The 20,084-nt window shown below is 44.3% G+C and overlaps 1 protein-coding gene across 2 annotated transcripts in view; it reads left to right on the top strand.

Annotated features, from left to right (window-relative positions):
• Positions 1 to 20,084, top strand: part of GRID2 (glutamate ionotropic receptor delta type subunit 2) — a 1,893,008-nt gene that overhangs the window by 1,863,531 nt on the left and 9,393 nt on the right. The window contains exon 16 of one of the 2 annotated variants that reach the window (XR_012754338.1): positions 19,414 to 19,506. The exons of the other annotated variant lie outside the window; for it this stretch is intronic. The gene's annotated coding sequence lies outside the window, so the exon portion shown is untranslated. The remainder of the gene's footprint in view (positions 1 to 19,413; positions 19,507 to 20,084) is intronic. 2 annotated transcript variants of the gene reach the window in all.

The following is a 20,084-nucleotide window of genomic DNA, read 5'->3' as shown; positions in this document are numbered from 1 at the left end:
AACATGACCCTCGTATTGTCAAAATTAGAAGTGATGATGACTACTGGCTTGCCACACTATTAGATCCCCGGGACAAGTCCAAATTTTGTGACATAATTCCACCCATAGAAAGGGACACACGTATGCAGGAGTATCAGCAGAAGCTGTTACTCGATCTTAGCTCGGCTTTTCCACCAAACAACCGTGCAGGTGAAGGGAGTGATTCTCCCAGTTGTAACTTGACAAACATGGGACGGCCTCGTCATCTTCAACAGTCTACCCGTACCAGTAGGACCGTATCTGGTGCTGGTAACAGCAATTTTATGGAATCTTTTCATAATTTTTTTAGACCCTCCTTTGCAAGGCCACCAGAGACATCAAGTGTGTCACATAGTCAACGGATGGAGAGGATGATACAGGAGTATCTCCAAATGAACATCGATGCAATGACTTTGCAAATGGAGCCTTGCTCCTTTTGTGCTTCAAATCTAGAAAAATGTCAAGAGCTCTCCAGTTACGCCTTGAAGATTTTGTCGTGTCCAGCTGCCAGCGTTGTCTCTGAACGTGTCTTCAGTGCTGCTGGGTGTGTGCTGACAGATAAGCGCACGCGTCTGTCCAGTGACAATGTGGACAGACTGACGTTCATCAAAATGAACAAGTCATGGATCCAGAAGGAATTTACTACCCCTGTGTCATCCTGGGGAGAGTAAATGCTTGTGGATTTGGAATGTGCTTGATGCAAATCAAAACATCCTGTTTGCAACTAGGGCACAAGTCCTGCCACTGATGGGGTGTCTGTGTGCCCAATTTGGGGAAAAAAGGTAGACTCCGCTTGGAGTAACCCTTGCTTGCTGTGTTTTTTAAAAATGATACAAGATGAACAGATCTGAAGGCAAGATGAAGGCAACATCATGTCTCCGCCTGCACTTTTCTCACAAACCTGCATTTTTCCAGGGACACCCTACTCAACACCGTCTACAGACAGCAGCCAGATCTCTGTCCCTCAGATGTGGTCAAATAAAAGGCCACTTACTGCGACCCATGACAAAGCTAAGTGGTTGACTCTATCCCTCTGTAAGCTGTTGGCTACCGAAATGCTGCCTTTACGCGTAGTGGACACACAGGATTTTACAGACCTTATGTCTGTCGCTGTGCCCCAGTACCAGATGCCCAATCACCACTGCTTCTCCAAGAAAAGCATGCCCGCGCTACACCAGCATGTTGCACACAACATCACCACTTCCTTGAGAAAATCTGTGTGCGACAGGGTGCATTTCAACACAGATACTTGGACCAGTAAGCATAGACAGGGTCATTACATGTCACTGACTGGGCACTGGCAAACTATGGTGAGAGATGGAGAAGGGTCTGCTGTACAAGTCTTGCCGTCCCCACGAGTTGTTTCAATCCTTGTTCTGTATGTAGAAGTTAATACACTGCTTCTGCCTCTTCAACCTCGTGTGGGTCCTCTACCTTGGCGCAAACCCTGTGTGGTCAGGCCACCCTTCCTTGCAACTGCGCACAAGGACTACCACACACCTCCTTACTATGCTGGCAGCAGAGCTCAATGCCATCAGGCGGTCAAAGTTTTACTTTGAAATGTATGGGAAATGTGAGTCACACCGCTATTACAGAGAATAGTAGTCAGGCAGGGTCAAAACATTAATTGAGGAACAGGAACAGAATGGGACGGCCAGGAAAGAATCAGAAAACAAGCAGAGGTGAAATGCGTATCGGCCAACAAGGTACATAAACAGCAAGCAGGAAAAGTAGTCAGGTAACAAGCACACAAAATCATAAAACTGAACTGGGGGTAAAATTAACCAGAGGTTCATAGCTATGTCTGGCAGTGGTCTGCAGACAGGATGGGCATAAAAAAGGGTGTGGTGTCTTCCCATTGGTTGTAGCTGAATGATGGTATTTCATCTGTGAGATACCCACCAGCTACATTCAGCCAGAGATTCTGCATCTGTCAAGGTAATGCAGCCCAGTGGGTGAGCATAACCTGCGTCCACCTGCGCCGCTGGCATCGACTACTCTCCCATCATCAGCACTATTCATGAAAGGAACACGTTGTCACCTGGCGACCGGAGTACAAATTGACGGAGCGGACTCCGTTGATGACTTAACAGCCGTGTGCGGCAATGATGCAAACCTGGCTGCGGGCCATCCTCAGGGCAATGTGACACACGTGCCTTTTAGGGCTCACGTGTTGAACCGAATTCGCCAGCAATTTTTAAAACACCATCACGGCCTACATGGCCTTGTGCAGTGGGCACGCTCGCTATGTGCTCACTTCCATCGTGCGCACACAGCAGCTCAACAACTTTCATCACTCCGGAAGTCTTAGGGTCTGGCAGTTAAACGCCGTAAATGCGATGTTTCGACACGCAGGAATTGGAATCTGCACATGTTGCAGCGTGTGTGGCAGCACCGCAGAGCCCTGCTGAAATACGGTAAGACATATAGCCTGGGATAACTTGATCCAGAGGTGGTGCAGATCACGCTGCTGGAGTGGTGTCAGATCAAGGACCTATGCACCCTGCTACACAGTTTTGAAATGTCGACGAAGATGTTTAGCACTGGCAATGTCATTCTCAGCGTGACAATTCTGGTCATCTACATGATGGAGCACACTGTAATTATTATTCGGAGTCAGGTGTTGGGACAAGAGGAAGGGGAGGAAGTACAGGAGGAGTCATATGCGGAAGGGATAACAAGATCTACGAGGTCCAGATGGTCAGCGGCACCTATGCGGCAGTCATGGTGAGGGAGAGGGATTAACAAGGGCGCATAGTATCAGCAAAAAGTGTTGATGAAAGTGCAGGAGCCCATGAAGAAATGGAGGACGAACTGGCGATGGGCATGGAAGACTCAGCAGATGAGTGAGAGCTTGCTCACATTTCGGTTGTGCGAGGTTGGGGGGAGAGGGCAGAGGAAGGATGCACGATTCTCACCTCTCTGCCACCAACACACCAAGGACTTGGTCCTCCTGGATGCACAAGACACATGAGCGCCTTCTTGCTGCACTACCTACATGACCCTCGGATTGTATGAATTTGAACTAATCCTGAATACTGGGTTGCCACACTGTTAGATCCCCGGTACAAGACAAAATTTGGCGAACTAATTCCTGCCATAGAAATAGACGCACGTATACAGGAGTATCTGCAGAATGTGGTACGCAATCTTAGATCTACTTGTCCACTAAACACCAGTGCTGCACAGAGTGAATCTCAACGCTTTGTCATGGATAGGAGGAAATGGTCTTTTACTTGTCCACATCGGAGGGACCGAGGGATGGCTGCTGTGCTGAGATGGCGTTGAGTACGGTGTCCCTGCACAGTTGCACTTTTGGTCATATCCCAAAATGAGTTGAAAAAGGACAGATGCTGTTGGAAAGGGGAACAGGTGTGTTGGAAAGGGGAAAAAAGTTTTGGTCCGTGGATTTGGTGGTTAAGCAACTGTAACATTTGCTGAAGAAACAACATCTGTTACAGTGGGACTGGCAGATTTGGATAAAGTGGTATATAATCTGTGACCGCTATATAACGAAAATTAATAAGAAAAGAAAGAGAAAGGTATATATCCCCATCAGCAGTCAGTGTCCACCGTGCTCCCAGTTGGAAAAGGAGAGGTTGGCAACTTGAAGGTTTGGTGGAGGATACAGAGCTGTGTGGCTATGAAACTAATAGTAGCCTGAACCGAGTTAGACGCCATTTGGATCTGGAGACTGTGAGCCCTGTTAGCGTCACAGGGTCCACATGCCCACCCAGCCCAGGAACTCCCTGTTAACAACACAGGGGCCATTGAGTACGCTGACCGTGTGCGTAGGGGCCACACCTGTGGACAGCAGGCGCATCAGCAGCAGCAGGCCTGTTAATGCCACTGGGCTGCACAAGCAGGACTGTTAGGACAGGAGCTGGTCTTAACCGTTCTGCGTTACCAACTGTGGTGGTGGCCTGCATCCACCACCCGATCCCTGCCTACCTCTGGCCTAAAGCCGCAATGGGTTCAACACATGGAGGTGTGCTCTTTCGGAGCATAATAGAAGACTGCGCACCTCCTTGTTGGCTCCAGCCCCTTTTATAACCTGGGTCCGCCCCAAACCAGGGTGAACCACAATGCACCTCCTGGAGACAAAAGTAGAGTGACACGTCATGAGTGGCATAACTAGCGTCCTATTTGGAAACGCAACTTCAATGATGACCTCATGGCTGCCATGACCCAAACACCTCACCAGTCATCGTCTGAGCATCAATAATGCGGTGACAAGTCATAGGTGTGGGCCTCTGCAAGCCATTTGGGAGGACACCTGATGCCCTGTGGTCTATATGGGACCCCCACATCAGGGCCAGGGCCAAAGAGTTCATTACCGGACCTAGTCTCTGATGCAGGAAGTGCCTGAGCATGCTCAGTAGCATGAAATACAGTCTCTGAAAAAAGACTATCAGCTTTAGCATGGTGTCTATGCCCAAAACAGGACTTATACCCGGCACGGAATGCAAGCACCTGTGCAAAGAGGCTTTTCACACTTAGTGTGGGAGCATGCGCTGTATCCCGAAATGAAAACTTAGCGTCAGGAATGGCACAGTCAGGCTGAGCATACTCACTAGGCGAAACACTGTAATTATGCTGCAGCTGGGGTACATCGGCACACGCATGCGCACTAGCTGCCTCTCCACACTTAGACGTGGAGGGGAAATTTGTCTTGGAGATGCTGTCTATGAACAGAAGGAAAAGCTAAAGGAAGCCTGACTTTCTATCCCTCCGAATTATGAAATGCAGCAATGAATTCCATGAGTTTGCTATAACATTAGCGTAGCAAAATGTGCATGAGGATGTGATGTAGAGGTGCTAGAAATAGCTTGTCACCAGTGGGGCACTAATGGAATACAACAGCCAGTTCTATGATGCCACAAAATGGCAGTATTTTGTGCTATCATTATAGCTTATTAAAAACAGAGCACGAGGTTGTCATGCAGAGGTGCTGCACATAGATTTGCAGTAGTGTGAATTGACAAAAGTACAATAGCCACGTTTAGGATACAACTAGGTACACTGAGTGTTTGCTAGTATAATGGCTGAGTTTAAAAAAGTTTGAGTGTGCAATGCAGGCAGACGTGCTGCAAATAACGTTCCAATACTGTGAATTGACAAAAGTACAATAGCCACGTTTAGGATACAACTAGGTACAGTGAGTGTTTGCTAGTATAATGGCTGAGTTTAAAAAAGTTTGAGTGTGCAATGCAGGCAGACGTCCTGCAAATAACGTTCCAATACTGTGAATTGACAAAAGTACAATAGCCACGTTTAGGATACAACTAGGTACAGTGAGTGTTTGCTAGTATAATGGCTGAGTTTAAAAAAGTTTGAGTGTGCAATGCAGGCAGACGTCCTGCAAATAACGTTCCAATACTGTGAATTGACAAAAGTACAATAGCCACGTTTAGGATACAACTAGGTACAATAGCCACGTTTAGGATACAACTAGGTACAGTGAGTGTTTGCTAGTATAATGGCTGAGTTTAAAAAAGTTTGAGTGTGCAAGGCAGGCAGATGTCCTGCAAATAACGTTCCAATACTGTGAATTGACAAAAGTACAATAGCCACGTTTAGGATACAACTAGGTATATGTGTTCTGGTATAGAATATGTGTTCTGGTATATAACTCTGCTTCCTGTCAAGTGAATTGTCTGTTCCCCACTGCATTGGCTGAATATGTGTTCTGGTATATAACTCTGCTTCCTGTCAAGTGAATTGTCTGTTCCCCACTGCATTGGCTGAATATGTGTTCTGGTATATAACTCTGCTTCCTGTCAAGTGAATTGTCTGTTCCCCACTGCATTGGCTGAATATGTGTTCTGGTATATAACTCTGCTTCCTGTCAAGTGAATTGTCTGTTCCCCACTGCATTGGCTGAATATGTGTTCTGGTATATAACTCTGCTTCCTGTCAAGTGAATTGTCTGTTCCCCACTGCATTGGCTGAATATGTGTTCTGGTATATAACTCTGCTTCCTGTCAAGTGAATTGTCTGTTCCCCACTGCATTGGCTGAATATGTGTTCTGGTATATAACTCTGCTTCCTGTGATGTATGCTCTGTCATTTTCATAATCTATGTAATACTCACTGATGTATGACTGTATATTCCTCTTTGTAAATGTTATCTGATGGTGGATGGTGTAAATCTGTGTAGACTGGAAGTCCGGGTGGGTGTCAAATGTCCTGTTCCCTTTGATTCCTTAATCATCCCCTGGTGTGATCAGCATTTGTTGATTTCCCTTAACAAGCTGAGCTCCCATAATCCCCCTCACCTACCCCTCTAGTCAGCCCTATATATTTGTGTCTTTCTTAAGGGGTGCATGCATGCGGGGTGTTGCATGCATGCCATCTCTTGCTAAGTGCCATCATTGCGAAGTGCTGGGCAGTTACCTCAATGGCAGTTAGTCAGGGCAGGAGTCTGCAGGTAAATTACTCTTTGACCCCATCTGTTTTAACCTTAACTATTATCTCACTCTCTATCATCCTATGTGCTTTTTCTGTTCACTTTCACCGCCCTGTCCCCCCTCCATCACCACTCATCCACATCAGCCCCTCTCTCCTCCCCTCTCCTATGTACAGCTCCCAGGCTCTTTTCACCTATCTTAATAATCTGACTCAATCAAGCTCCAGGGACTTCCAAAAAAAGCCATGCCACAAGTCCAAAAACCATCTGACCTTTCTCCTTCTACTCCTACTTCTTTCAGGTGATATCTCTCCTAATCCCGGTCCACCCCAGGCTAACTTTACCCCCTCCCCCACCTCCCATAGAAACCCTGATAATATTATTAACATTCCCTGTACACCCTCGCTTCCCTCTTTTAATTGTGCTCTATGGAATCCACGGTCCGTATGTAACAAGCTTCCTTACATCCACAACCTCTTTCTCAATAACTCTCTTAACTTACTAGGCCTAACTGAAACCTGGATTCAGGATTCTGATACTACTTCCCCTGCTGCCATCTCTCATGGTGGTTTACACTTTTCCCATTCACCAAGACCTGGAAACAGACATGGTGGTGGAGTAGGCTTACTACTGTCCCCACAGTGCACTTTCCAGGTCATCCCCCCAGCTCCATCACTCTCATTCCCATCCTTTGAGGTCCACACCATCAGGCTCTTCCATCCCCTCTCCCTCAGAGTAGCTGTCATATACCGTCCACCAGGCTCACCCACCCAGTTCCTTGACCACTTTTCAGCCTGGCTGTCACACTTCATGTCCTCAGAGTTACCAACCCTGATCCTAGGAGACTTTAACATCCCCATGAACAGCCCCTCCTCCCCTTCTGCATCCCAGCTTCTATCTCTCACCACCTCCCTTGGCCTCTCACAGCTCTCATCCTCTGAGACACATGAAGATGGTAACACCCTTGACCTGGTCTTTATCCGCCTCTGCTCAATCTCTGACTTTGACAACTCACCTCTTCCCCTCTCTGACCACAACATCCTCTCCTTCAAGCTCACAAACCCTCGTCCGCCCCAGCACACTCCCACCAATCACACATTCAGAAACCTACAGGCCATCGATTCTCAGACACTTTCAGACTCTTTACACACATCACTGTCCCCTATATCCTCACTTTCCTGTCCTGATCTGGCTGTAAAGCACTACAATGACACACTCAGGACTACGCTAGACCAAGTAGCGCCCCTCACCCTCAGAAAGACCAAACACAGAGTAAAACAGCCCTGGCTCACATCACAAACTCGATTTCTCCAGCGATGCTCCAGGAGCGCCGAACGCCTATGGAGGAAAACCCGCACACCAGAAAACTTCATCCACTACAAGTTCATGTTAAGGACCTATAACTATTCCCTTCACCTCGCCAAACAGACCTACTTCACCAACCTTGTTTCCTCACTTGCCAACAATCCAAAAAAACTCTTTGACACCTTTCACTCCCTCCTCAGTCCCAAAGTACAGACCCCTGTCACAGCCCTTCATGCTGATGACCTGGCCTCGTATTTCACAGAGAAAATAGAAAACATCCGCCAAGAGATCAGCTCCCAGCCACCAAGCCCTGTGAATCCCATCCCTCCCCATATTCCATCCAGCTCACTTTCCACATTTGACCCAGTCACAGAGGAGGAAGTCTCCAGGCTCCTATCCTCCTCTCGTCCTACAACTTGCCCTACTGATCCCTTCCCCACACCTCTACTCCAGTCCCTCTCTCCGGTTGTCGCCACTCACCTAACTAAAATCTTCAATCTCTCTCTCTCTTCGGGTATCTTCCCCTCCTCCCTCAAACACTCTATCATTACTCCATTATTAAAAAAACCTTCTCTCGATCCGTCCTGCACAAGCAACTACAGACCAGTCTCCAATCTCTCCTTCATCTCTAAACTCTTGGAGCGCCTGGTCTACTCTCGCCTCACCCGCTACCTCTCCTCTCACTCTCTTCTAGATCCTTTACAGTCTGGCTTCCGCCCTTTACACTCAACAGAAACTGCCCTTGTCAAAGTGACCAATGACCTATTGACAGCAAAACGTAACGGTGACCACTCTCTGCTTATTCTTCTTGACCTTTCTGCTGCCTTTGACACTGTTGACCACCATCTCCTTCTCTCTATGCTCCACTCTATCGGCCTAAAGGACACTGTTCTTTCCTGGTTCTCTTCCTATCTTTCTGGCCGCTCATTCAGTGTATCATTTGCTGGCTCCACATCTTCTCCTCTTCCTCTCACTGTTGGGGTCCCTCAAGGCTCAGTCCTTGGCCCTCTTCTTTTCTCCCTCTACACTGCCCCAATTGGTCAGACCATCAGCAGATTTGGCTTTCAGTACCATCTTTATGCTGATGACACACAGCTATACACCTCCTCCCCTGAGCTCACCCCCGCTGTACTACAGAACACCAGTGACTGCCTGACTGCAGTTTGCAATGTCATGTCTGCTCTCTATCTGAAACTTAACCTTTCCAAAACTGAACTTCTTCTTTTCCCTCCATCTTCCAACTTTCCTCAACCTGACATCTCCCTCTCTGTGTGTGGCACAACGATAAGTCCTAGGCCGCAAGCCCGCTGCCTGGGGGTTATACTTGACACTGATCTCTCCTTCACCTCCCACATACAATCTCTTGCCCGCACCTGCCGCTTGCACCTCAAGAACATCTCTAGAATCCGCCCCTTTCTCACAATGGAAACGACAAAAACCCTCACCGTGGCCCTGATCCACTCTCGCTTGGACTACTGTAACTCTCTATTAATTGGTCTCCCCCTAACTAGACTCTCTCCTCTACAGTCAATCCTTAATGCAGCAGCCAGGGTCACCTATCTGGCTAACCGCTACTCGGATGCCTCTGCTCTGTGCCAGTCATTGCACTGGCTGCCCATATATCATAGGATCCAATTCAAACTGCTTGTTCTTGCCCACAAAGCTCTCCACAGTGCAGCACCCCCCTACATCTCCACCCTCCTCTCTGTCTATCAGTCCACCCGTTCTCTACGCTCTGCAAGCGACTTTCGACTAACATCCACACTAATTCGAACCTCCCACTCCCGGATCCAAGACTTCTTCCGAGCTGCACCAACCCTCTGGAACGCTCTACCCCAAGAAGTTAGGACAAATCACAACTTACTCAGCTTCAGACGCACCCTAAAGACGCATCTTTTTAGGGCGGCCTATCACACTCCCTAATCAGATTCGATTCACATAGTCCCTCTACAACCTCTCACAACATAGCTCCACATCAAACTCCATGGCACCCAAAGGCATCTCAAGGCTCGGGCCCACTGGTCCAGGAAACCATTATCCAGCCCCATTTCCGTGAGATGGTTGGATTGTCATTGTAAATAAGCACTTGAACCTTGCCTCTCCCCCCATCTCATTGTAGATTGTAAGCTCTCACGAGCAGGGTTGTATTTTTTTTTTTTTCCCCTCTAAATATTGTATTTCTATAACTGTTACTTGTTTGTATATGATCCTCCTGAATTGTAAAGCGCTACGGAATATGTTGGCGCTATAGAAATAAAGATTATTATTATTATTATTATTATTAGGTACAGTGAGTGTTTGCTAGTATAATGGCTGAGTTTAAAAAAGTTTGAGTGTGCAATGCAGGCAGACGTGCTGCAAATAACGTTCCAATACTGTGAATTGACAAAAGTACAATAGCCACGTTTAGGATACAACTAGGTACAGTGAGTGTTTGCTAGTATAATGGCTGAGTTTAAAAAAGTTTGAGTGTGCAATGCAGGCAGACGTCCTGCAAATAACGTTCCAATACTGTGAATTGACAAAAGTACAATAGCCACGTTTAGGATACAACTAGGTACAGTGAGTGTTTGCTAGTATAATGGCTGAGTTTAAAAAAGTTTGAGTGTGCAAGGCAGGCAGATGTCCTGCAAATAACGTTCCAATACTGTGAATTGACAAAAGTACAATAGCCACGTTTAGGATACAACTAGGTACAGTGAGTGTTTGCTAGTATAATGGCTGAGTTTAAAAAAGTTTGAGTGTGCAATGCAGGCAGACGTGCTGCAAATAACGTTCCAATACTGTGAATTGACAAAAGTACAATAGCCACGTTTAGGATACAACTAGGTACAGTGAGTGTTTGCTAGTATAATGGCTGAGTTTAAAAAAGTTTGAGTGTGCAATGCAGGCAGACTTCCTGCAAATAACGTTCCAATACTGTGAATTGACAAAAGTACAATAGCCACGTTTAGGATACAACTAGGTACAGTGAGTGTTTGCTAGTATAATGGCTGAGTTTAAAAAAGTTTGAGTGTGCAAGGCAGGCAGATGTCCTGCAAATAACGTTCCAATACTGTGAATTGACAAAAGTACAATAGCCACGTTTACGATACAACTAGGTACAGTGAGTGTTTGCTAGTATAATGGCTGAGTTTAAAAAAGTTTGAGTGTGCAATGCAGGCAGACGTGCTGCAAATAACGTTCCAATACTGTGAATTGACAAAAGTACAATAGCCACGTTTAGGATACAACTAGGTACAGTGAGTGTTTGCTAGTATAATGGCTGAGTTTAAAAAAGTTTGAGTGTGCAATGCAGGCAGACGTGCTGCAAATAACGTTCCAATACTGTGAATTGACAAAAGTACAATAGCCACGTTTAGGATACAACTAGGTACAGTGAGTGTTTGCTAGTATAATGGCTGAGTTTAAAAAAGTTTGAGTGTGCAAGGCAGGCAGATGTCCTGCAAATAACGTTCCAATACTGTGAATTGACAAAAGTACAATAGCCACGTTTAGGATACAACTAGGTACAGTGAGTGTTTGCTAGTATAATGGCTGAGTTTAAAAAAGTTTGAGTGTGCAATGCAGGCAGATGTCCTGCAAATAACGTTCCAATACTGTGAATTGACAAAAGTACAATAGCCACGTTTAGGATACAACTAGGTACAGTGAGTGTTTGCTAGTATAATGGCTGAGTTTAAAAAAGTTTGAGTGTGCAATGCAGGCAGATGTCCTGCAAATAACGTTCCAATACTGTGAATTGACAAAAGTACAATAGCCACGTTTAGGATACAACTAGGTACACTGAGTGTTTGCTAGTATAATGGCTTCGTTATAATTAGTTGGAGTGTGCAACGCAGGCAGATGCGCTCTGCAAATGTCTTGGCACTAGTGGGACTATAGCAAAGTCCAATAGCCACGTATAGGATGCCACTAGGTACACTGAGTGTTTGCTAGTAAAATTGCTTAGTTTAAAAAAGTTGTAGTGTGCAATGCAGGCAGACGTGCTCTGCAAATGTCTTTGCACTAGTGGGACTATAGCAAAGTCCAATAGCCACGTATAGGATGCCACTACGTACACTGAGTGTTTGCTAGTAAAATTGCTTAGTTTAAAAAAGTTGTAGTGTGCAATGCAGGCAGACGTGCTCTGCAAATGTCTTTGCACTAGTGGGACTATAGCAAAGTCCAATAGCCACGTATAGGATGCCACTAGGTACACTGAGTGTTTGCTAGTAAAATTGCTTAGTTTAAAAAACTTGGAGTGTGCAATGCAGGCAGATGTGCTCTGCTAATGTCTTTGCACTAGTGGGACTATAGCAAAGTCCAATAGCCACGTTTAGGATGCCACTAGGTACACTGAGTGTTTGCTAGTAAAATTGATTAGTTTAAAAAAGTTGTAGTGTGCAATGCAGGCAGACGTGCTCTGCAAATGTCTTTGCACTAGTGGGACTATAGCAAAGTCCAATAGCCACGTATAGGATGCCACTAGGTACACTGAGTGTTTGCTAGTAAAATTGCTTAGTTTAAAAAAGTTGTAGTGTGCAATGCAGGCAGACGTGCTCTGCAAATGTCTTTGCACTAGTGGGACTATAGCAAAGTCCAATAGCCACGTATAGGATGCCACTAGGTACACTGAGTGTTTGCTAGTAAAATTGCTTAGTTTAAAAAACTTGGAGTGTGCAATGCAGGCAGATGTGCTCTGCTAATGTCTTTGCACTAGTGGGACTATAGCAAAGTCCAATAGCCACGTATAGGATGCCACTAGGTACACTGAGTGTTTGCTAGTAAAATTGCTTAGTTTAAAAAAGTTGTAGTGTGCAATGCAGGCAGACGTGCTCTGCAAATGTCTTTGCACTAGTGGGACTATAGCAAAGTCCAATAGCCACGTATAGGATGCCACTAGGTACACTGAGTGTTTGCTAGTAAAATTGCTTAGTTTAAAAAAGTTGTAGTGTGCAATGCAGGCAGACGTGCTCTGCAAATGTCTTTGCACTAGTGGGACTATAGCAAAGTCCAATAGCCACGTATAGGATGCCACTAGGTACACTGAGTGTTTGCTAGTAAAATTGCTTAGTTTAAAAAACTTGGAGTGTGCAATGCAGGCAGATGTGCTCTGCTAATGTCTTTGCACTAGTGGGACTATAGCAAAGTCCAATAGCCACGTTTAGGATGCCACTAGGTACACTGAGTGTTTGCTAGTATAATGGCTTACTTAGAATGAGTTGGAGTGTGCAGAGGACAAGAGGGTACAGTGGCAGGATTGTGGTGCTCTGGGTAGAGGAATGGAAGCCTGCCTTTCTATTCCCTCCTAATGGTGAAATGCAGGGAGGAAATCCCTGACCTGGGCTACACAGACGCTGTTGCTGTTTGCAGGACCTGTCACTTATGGCTCTCTGACCCTGCCGCTTTGAGCCCTTAAAAGGACTGCTAGAATGTGCTCTCCCTAAGCTGTCTAACGCTGTGTATGCAGCGCATACAGCTGTATCGGCTATAGGACTCAGGAGGACGGAGCTGCGACACTGATGTCTGACACCAAAGACGCAGAAGGCAGATAATGGCGTTCGTGAAGAAAATGTCCGGTTTTATAATGCAGGGACATGTGACATGCAGATCCTATCACACATGCCGTTGCTTCTCTGGCTCAAAGTCCACTTAGGTGTGTGTGTGTCTGTGATTGGCTGACATGCTGGCCCGCCCCACAAGACGCGCGCGCTTAGGGAAGGAAGACAAGAAAAAAAAAAAAAAAAATGGCGATCGCCATTATAGAAACAGCAGTGATCTGAAGGCGCTGTTCACGCACACTATACACTGAAATGTGATAATAGTTTGATTCACAGAGTGACATACACTATTACAGCAGAAACCAAGCTAGGATTTAGCTGTTTTTTGGCTGCTAGAACCGTTCTCGAACGTTTCTAGAACTATCGAGCTTTTGCAAAAAGCTCGAGTTCTAGTTCGATCTAGAACATGCCCCAAAATCACTCGAGCCGCGAACTGGAGAACCACGAACCACGAACCGCGCTCAACTCTACTCGTAACGAATAAGTAAGTAGCAGAAAGTACTCGCTAACAGCTTAGCGAGTACGACTGTTTAACTTACTCACTCAACACTACAAACTATGTAGGTTATTAAAAACAGACCTTGCTAGTACAATATTACAAAAAGATCTGGCTAAGATGTCAGAATGGGCAGACACTTGGAAAATTAGATTTAATGTTGATAAATTTAAAGAAATGTACCTAGGACGTAGTAATCCTATAACTGCATATACATTAAATAGAAGTAAACTCGGAACTACAGAACAGAAGGACTTGGGTATTCTCATTACAAATAAGCTGAGCAGCAGTAGTCAATGTCAGGCAGCAGCTGCTAAAGCAAACAAGATTTTAGGGTGTATAAAAAGAGAAATTAGATCTTGTGATCCCAACGTATTGTTACCCCTCTATAAATCACTTGTAAGGCCACATCTGGAATATGGGATCCAGTTTTGGGCTCCACATTTTAAAAAAGGATATTCTGAAGTTAGAATCAGTTCAAAAGCGGCTAACTACACTACTACAAGAAATGGAAGGCCTCCCATATGAGGACAAGTTGAAAAAGTTGAATTTGTTTAGCTTACAAAAAAAAATGCCTCAGAGGAGACCTTATTTATATGAATAAATACATGTATGGTCAATATAAAGGACTGTCTCATGACTTATTTCTTCCAAAGACAATACTAAGGACCAGGGGGCATACACTGCAAATGAAAGAAAAGCGATTCCGGCAGCTAAATAGGAAAGGGTTCTTTACAGTCAAGCCTGCTTTACACGCTACAAGATATCTTACGATGTGTCGGCCGGGTCACGTCGTAAGTGACGCACATCCGGAATCGTAAGGTATGTTGTAGCGTGTGACAGCGACGTGCAATTGCGATTGAACGAAAAACCGTTCATAGCATGCACGTCGTTCATTCCTGACGAATTGAACGTCAGAATGTTCATCGTACCCGGGGTAGCACACATCGCAGTATGTGACACCCCGGGAACGATGAACAGATCTCACCTGCCTCCTGCGGCTCCGGCCCACAATGCGGAAGGAAGGAGGTGGGCGGGATGTTTACGCCCCGCTCAGCTCCGCCCCTCCGCTTCTATTGGCCGGCTGCCGTGTGACGTCGATGTGATGCCAAACGTCCCTCCCACTCCAGGAAGTGGACGTTCACCGCCCACATCGAGGTCGTATGGTAGGTAAGTATGTGTGACGGGGGTTAATTGTATGTGCGGCACGTTCAACTAATTGAACGTGCCGTACATACGATGGGGCGTTGCAAATCGCATACGATATCGTATGCGAAATTGCAACGTGTAAAGCAGGCTTTCGAGCAGTCAGACTGTGGAATGCCCTACCACAAGAGGTAGTAATGGCAGATGCTATAACAGCTTTTTAAAAAGGGGCCGGATGATTTTGTCAGTACACACAACATTGTCGGTTATAAATGATTTAGTGACAAAATGTATAATCGGTGGAGAAAGGTTGAACTAGATGGACCTAGGTCTTTTTTCAACCTATGTAAGTATGTAATTAAGTATCTTTACCTTGGCTGGTTATCAAAAATAGAGGGGTTCCTGTGCTTTTTTTTAAGTTGTTTTTTTTTGTTGTTTTTTTTTAAATTATTTAAATAAAAAATGTAAAAAAACTATGTGGGATCTGCCCTATTTTTCATAACCAGCTAAGGTAGAGCAGACAGCTGGAAACTGATATTATGAGGGTGAGAAAGCCCATGTTTTTTTGCCCTTTCCAACCTGAAAATAGCAGCTCGCAGGCACCTCAAAAGTGACGCATCCATTAGATGCTCCAATTGTGGCATTTCGCCCGGCTCTTAACGATTGTCCTGGTACAGTAATACATTTGGGGTTAATGTTAGCTGTGAATTGACAGCTGGTATCAAGCCCAGGAGTTAGTTATGAGTAAGCATCAATCTAACACCCCTTCACTAATACAGCAAGTATAGAGTTAAAAAAAAACACAGGAAAATACAGTTTATTTGAATTAACACTCCCTCACACCAATTTATTATAAAACAAAAAACCCTGATGTTTTGACTTAATCCAATTGATGAATAAAGGCGTCCCGACACTCCCTCATTCGCCAATGTATTACTTTAAAATAAATCCTGGGAGTTCCAATGTAATCCAAAGAGTAACGTCCCATGATTCCTATGGATCTATATTCTGAGAATATTCTCAGACAGAGGCTGCATAGGTCACCTCCTGTCAGCGGCAGCCCGGAATTTCTCATAAGCGGTGACCTATACAGCTTCGTTCTCAAAACGAGATTCCATAGGCTACTGCCGGTCACCGAGAATTTCTCACAAGCAGTGATGTTACTCTACAGCATTTAAAGTTCTCTTTCTGTGTTTTCCCAAATCTGTGATATTTATAGGGTGCACTGTTATTTATATTTCACACTATTGTGTCCACATAAATTAAACAGATACCATAGAGGGAAAATATGATTCAGTCAGAAAAAGGTAACTGACTAGCTATGTCGAAGGTTCCTGTTTGTCCAGGATTTAGTTGAAAACCCCAACTCAAATGCTCAGCGTAGAGCGCAGGATGGATATGAACTAGGTCTTACTAAGATTGTTAAAAAATGTAGTGAGTGTAATAAATATAAAATAGTTTCTGCATTTTAGCAGGTGTATATGCCATAGATAAAATGTTTAGAAATAATTGGTAACTATTTTAGCTTTAGTAAAGCACCTATATGTCTTTCAGCTATTTTATGTTCCCATATTTAAACAGATCAACCTTGCCAATTCATACATTTACAATGGAAATATTTCTCATCTGTTTGAAAATATGAAATTTACAACATATGCTTTTAAGCATAAGGAGACAAAGTGATATTTTTATTTTAATAATATGTATTATTTTTAAATTAATTTTTCAGCATTATCACATTTTTCCATGTCATATGTTCTTATTTTCCACATAGAGATAGCATGCTGCATTGTGTAAACTTGTCATATACATCCAAAATTATGACGCCCAGCAGGCTTAAAGCTGCATCTATTTCAGAAAATAAAAAGATAGATTAATGAAAAATGAACTACAGTATCTGCGACTGAAAAACCTTTTCTTATAAATGTTCACATTGCCTACATAAATATTGTATAGGTTTAAAGGGAACTTGTCAGGTGCAATAAGCACCCAGAACCACGAGCAGTTCTGGGTGCATATTGCTAATCCCTGCCTAAGGGGTGCTTCACACACAGCGAGATCGCTACTGAGATCGCTGCTGAGTCACGTTTTTTGTGACCTCATTAGCGATCTCGCTGTGTGTGACACTGAGCAGCGATCTGGCCCCTGCTGTGAGATCGCTGCTCGTTACACACAGCCCTGGTTCGTTTTTTTTATTGTTGCTCTCCCACTGATAAGCACACATCGCTGTGTGTGACAGCGAGAGAGCAACAATCCTGAATGTGAAGGGAGCAGGAGCCGGCATCTGACAGCCTGCGGTAAGCTGTAACTAAGGTAAACATCGGGTAACCAAGGTGGTTACCCAATATTTACCTTCGTTACCAGCCTCCGCAGCTCTCATGCTGTCAGTCCCGGCTCCTGCTCCCTGCACAGCTAAGCTAAGCGGTGTGCGCTGGTAACTAAGGTAAACATCGGGTAACCATACCCGATGTTTACCTTAGTTACCAGTGTGCACAGCTTCCAGACGCCGGCTCCGTGCAAGCGCAGCGTCGCTTGCACGTCGCTGCTGGCTGGGGGCTGGTCACTGGTCGCTGGTGAGATCTGCCTGTTTGACAGCTCACCAGCGACCATGTAGCGATGCAGCAGCGATCCTGACCAGGTCAGATCGCTGGTCGGATCGCTGCTGCATTGCTAAAGTGTGAAGGTACCCTAACTGTCCCTGTATACACTAGTATAGATAATGAGATCTTTAGAAAAAGGATTTCTAAAGATCTTTTATCTTATGTTAATGAGCGCAGGGACTAGTCCAAAGTGTGTTATATCCCCCGACAAGTCCACCCTCTTAGCATGTTAGCAGGCTCACAGGGGTGTACTAACATGCTAATCAATGCAGCATCACGAACGATGCCGCACGTACCTGTAACTGCTGTGACTGCGCTTCTGAATGCTGGGCACTTCCAGTCATGTGCAGTATGAAGCCCAGTGTATGCGTTCCGGCTTCAGAGAGGTCTACTGCGCATGACTGGAAGTTCCGATGATACGGTTTTGAACTGCAGGTTAAAAATGTTCTGATGCTGTGCAGACACTGCACTTAGTCCCACTGTTGGAAGAAATTTCAATTATTCCTCCCAACAGCCTTGGACCTTCAGTCATAAGGTCATGGCTGCCATGGTTTCAGTCACCGCTTTGTGCATAGTGACCGGCAGCTGTAACTGACTGACTGACTACCTGCTCGGTACTGATGGAATGCTGAGCAGGCTGTCAGTCAGGGGCGTGGTTACAGATGCCACTCAGTGTTCAGAGCAGTAACCAAAACTGCGCTGGCCACACCCCTATGACTGAAAGCCCAAGTTCCTTTCCTCCCAGAAGTGGGGCTTGCATTGCATTGTCCATATGGCATCAGAACACTTTTAACCTACAAATTAACCCCACATCTGCAGTTTTTTTAGCATTTTTTTACATGACAGGTTCTTTTTAAAAGCCACTAGGATCCAAACCACATGGGAGATTAGTCGGACAGGTGGATTCCCTGCGGCTTTTCACAGCCCACTCCTCTTAAGTGAAAGGTCTCTCCCTTCATGCATATATAGAAAGTGATCTGTCAGACACTGGGAGCAGCAGTGAATAAGCCGCCTGGGATCCACCTGTTCATCTACAGTAGTCTCATGTGTGGCTCCTTCCCTGGTGGCCTTTAAACTATGTTTGTCTCTGAAATGCAGCAAAATGTACCTGGCTGAAATCATACAGCCATTGTCTGATACATGCTTTCCGTGGATCGGGCAGCATGTATCAGCCGTCAAGTTCCTTTTAAGATGCATTTTATTGACTTCTGTAAAAGAAGGAATATACATTTCTTGTATGGGTTTATTTTCACTCAATAATTGCTGTTTATTGAGCAAGATCTCTAGTCATTTGCATGTTCATACATTTCTTAATAGTCCTATTTATTAAAACAGACGTGTTGCCCCTAGTAGCCTATCATTGTGCATCTTTAATTTTTCAGGAACGTATGAAAAATTAAAATTGATCTCTAGTTTATGGCTATCAGCAACAAGGCCAGTTTGTTTACACAGTTTTAATAAATTAAGTCAATGCTTACACATATAATGATAAACTATATTTAAAGATTTATGGGTTGACTTTATATTATCATTAGAGATTTTTAATATGGCTAAATGTGGCTTTTCAGTTGTCATGAAAATGCAAAATCCAGACTGCCACGATAGTCTGCAGCTTTAATAGCATGCTAGGATATATACTGTGCAAAGTAAAAGACTACATAAGTAGATTGGTAAACGCTATGCTTGGCCAGTTGACAAAGATATTAGCTAATGAATGCTAATATCACTGTAGCCTCTTCTTGAGCCTTAAATGGAAAGGAGTGCTGGAGTACCAATGGCTTGTCTTGAAATTGTATATAAATCCACCTCACTGTGTGGCCAAAAAAGCATGTCAACAAATACCAACAGATACCAACTCTTCACTGACCATATATTTTTATGAAAAATTATTTTTAGGTTAGCGATCCAGTTTATTCTAGTACCTGGTGAGAGGGGGAGACGGATAGACTATGTTGGGATGAGCAAAGTACCACCAGATAGGAAGTGAAGGTAATAAATTACTTCTAGCTTCTATTTTTGACTAGCTTAAATACTGCAAAAGAATAGAGATTGAAAGATCCTTTCATAAGAGTAATTCAGATCAGTGACTAAACATTTTGCAGAGTTTGAAAAACCTAAAGAAAATATATTGTCATTTGACCATGGATTTGGAAAAATAAATTATCACCATGGGCCAATAAAATAGATACCAGGACCAGAAAAATTGATAAATTACCTTACACCTTTTTAAATATTAAAGCCATAAAAGCATTAATTTCCATTGGAACTAATGTCTAAATTTGTATTCATAGTAATTATTTAATTTTTCACATAATATACATTACGTTTCTTTTTTTTTATTTTTCTAAAACAAATTATTGGGCATATCTAACATAAAAATTGGAATAACTTTGAAAATACATTGCATTATCAGTAATGAGCGACCACTACCATACTCAGGTGCTCGGTACTCGTCACGAGCACTTAGATGCTCAAATGGATGCGACTTGTTTACTAAGTATAATGGAAGTCAATGGGGAACTCAATCATTTTTTCAGTAGATTTTCCAAAAAATGCTTGAGTCCCTC

Source organism: Anomaloglossus baeobatrachus, chromosome 1 (genome assembly GCF_048569485.1).
Source record: "Anomaloglossus baeobatrachus isolate aAnoBae1 chromosome 1, aAnoBae1.hap1, whole genome shotgun sequence".
NCBI classification, from domain to species: domain Eukaryota; kingdom Metazoa; phylum Chordata; class Amphibia; order Anura; family Aromobatidae; genus Anomaloglossus; species Anomaloglossus baeobatrachus.
Note: the sequence above shows the minus strand (reverse complement) of the source record. Positions and strands in the feature narration are given on the sequence as shown.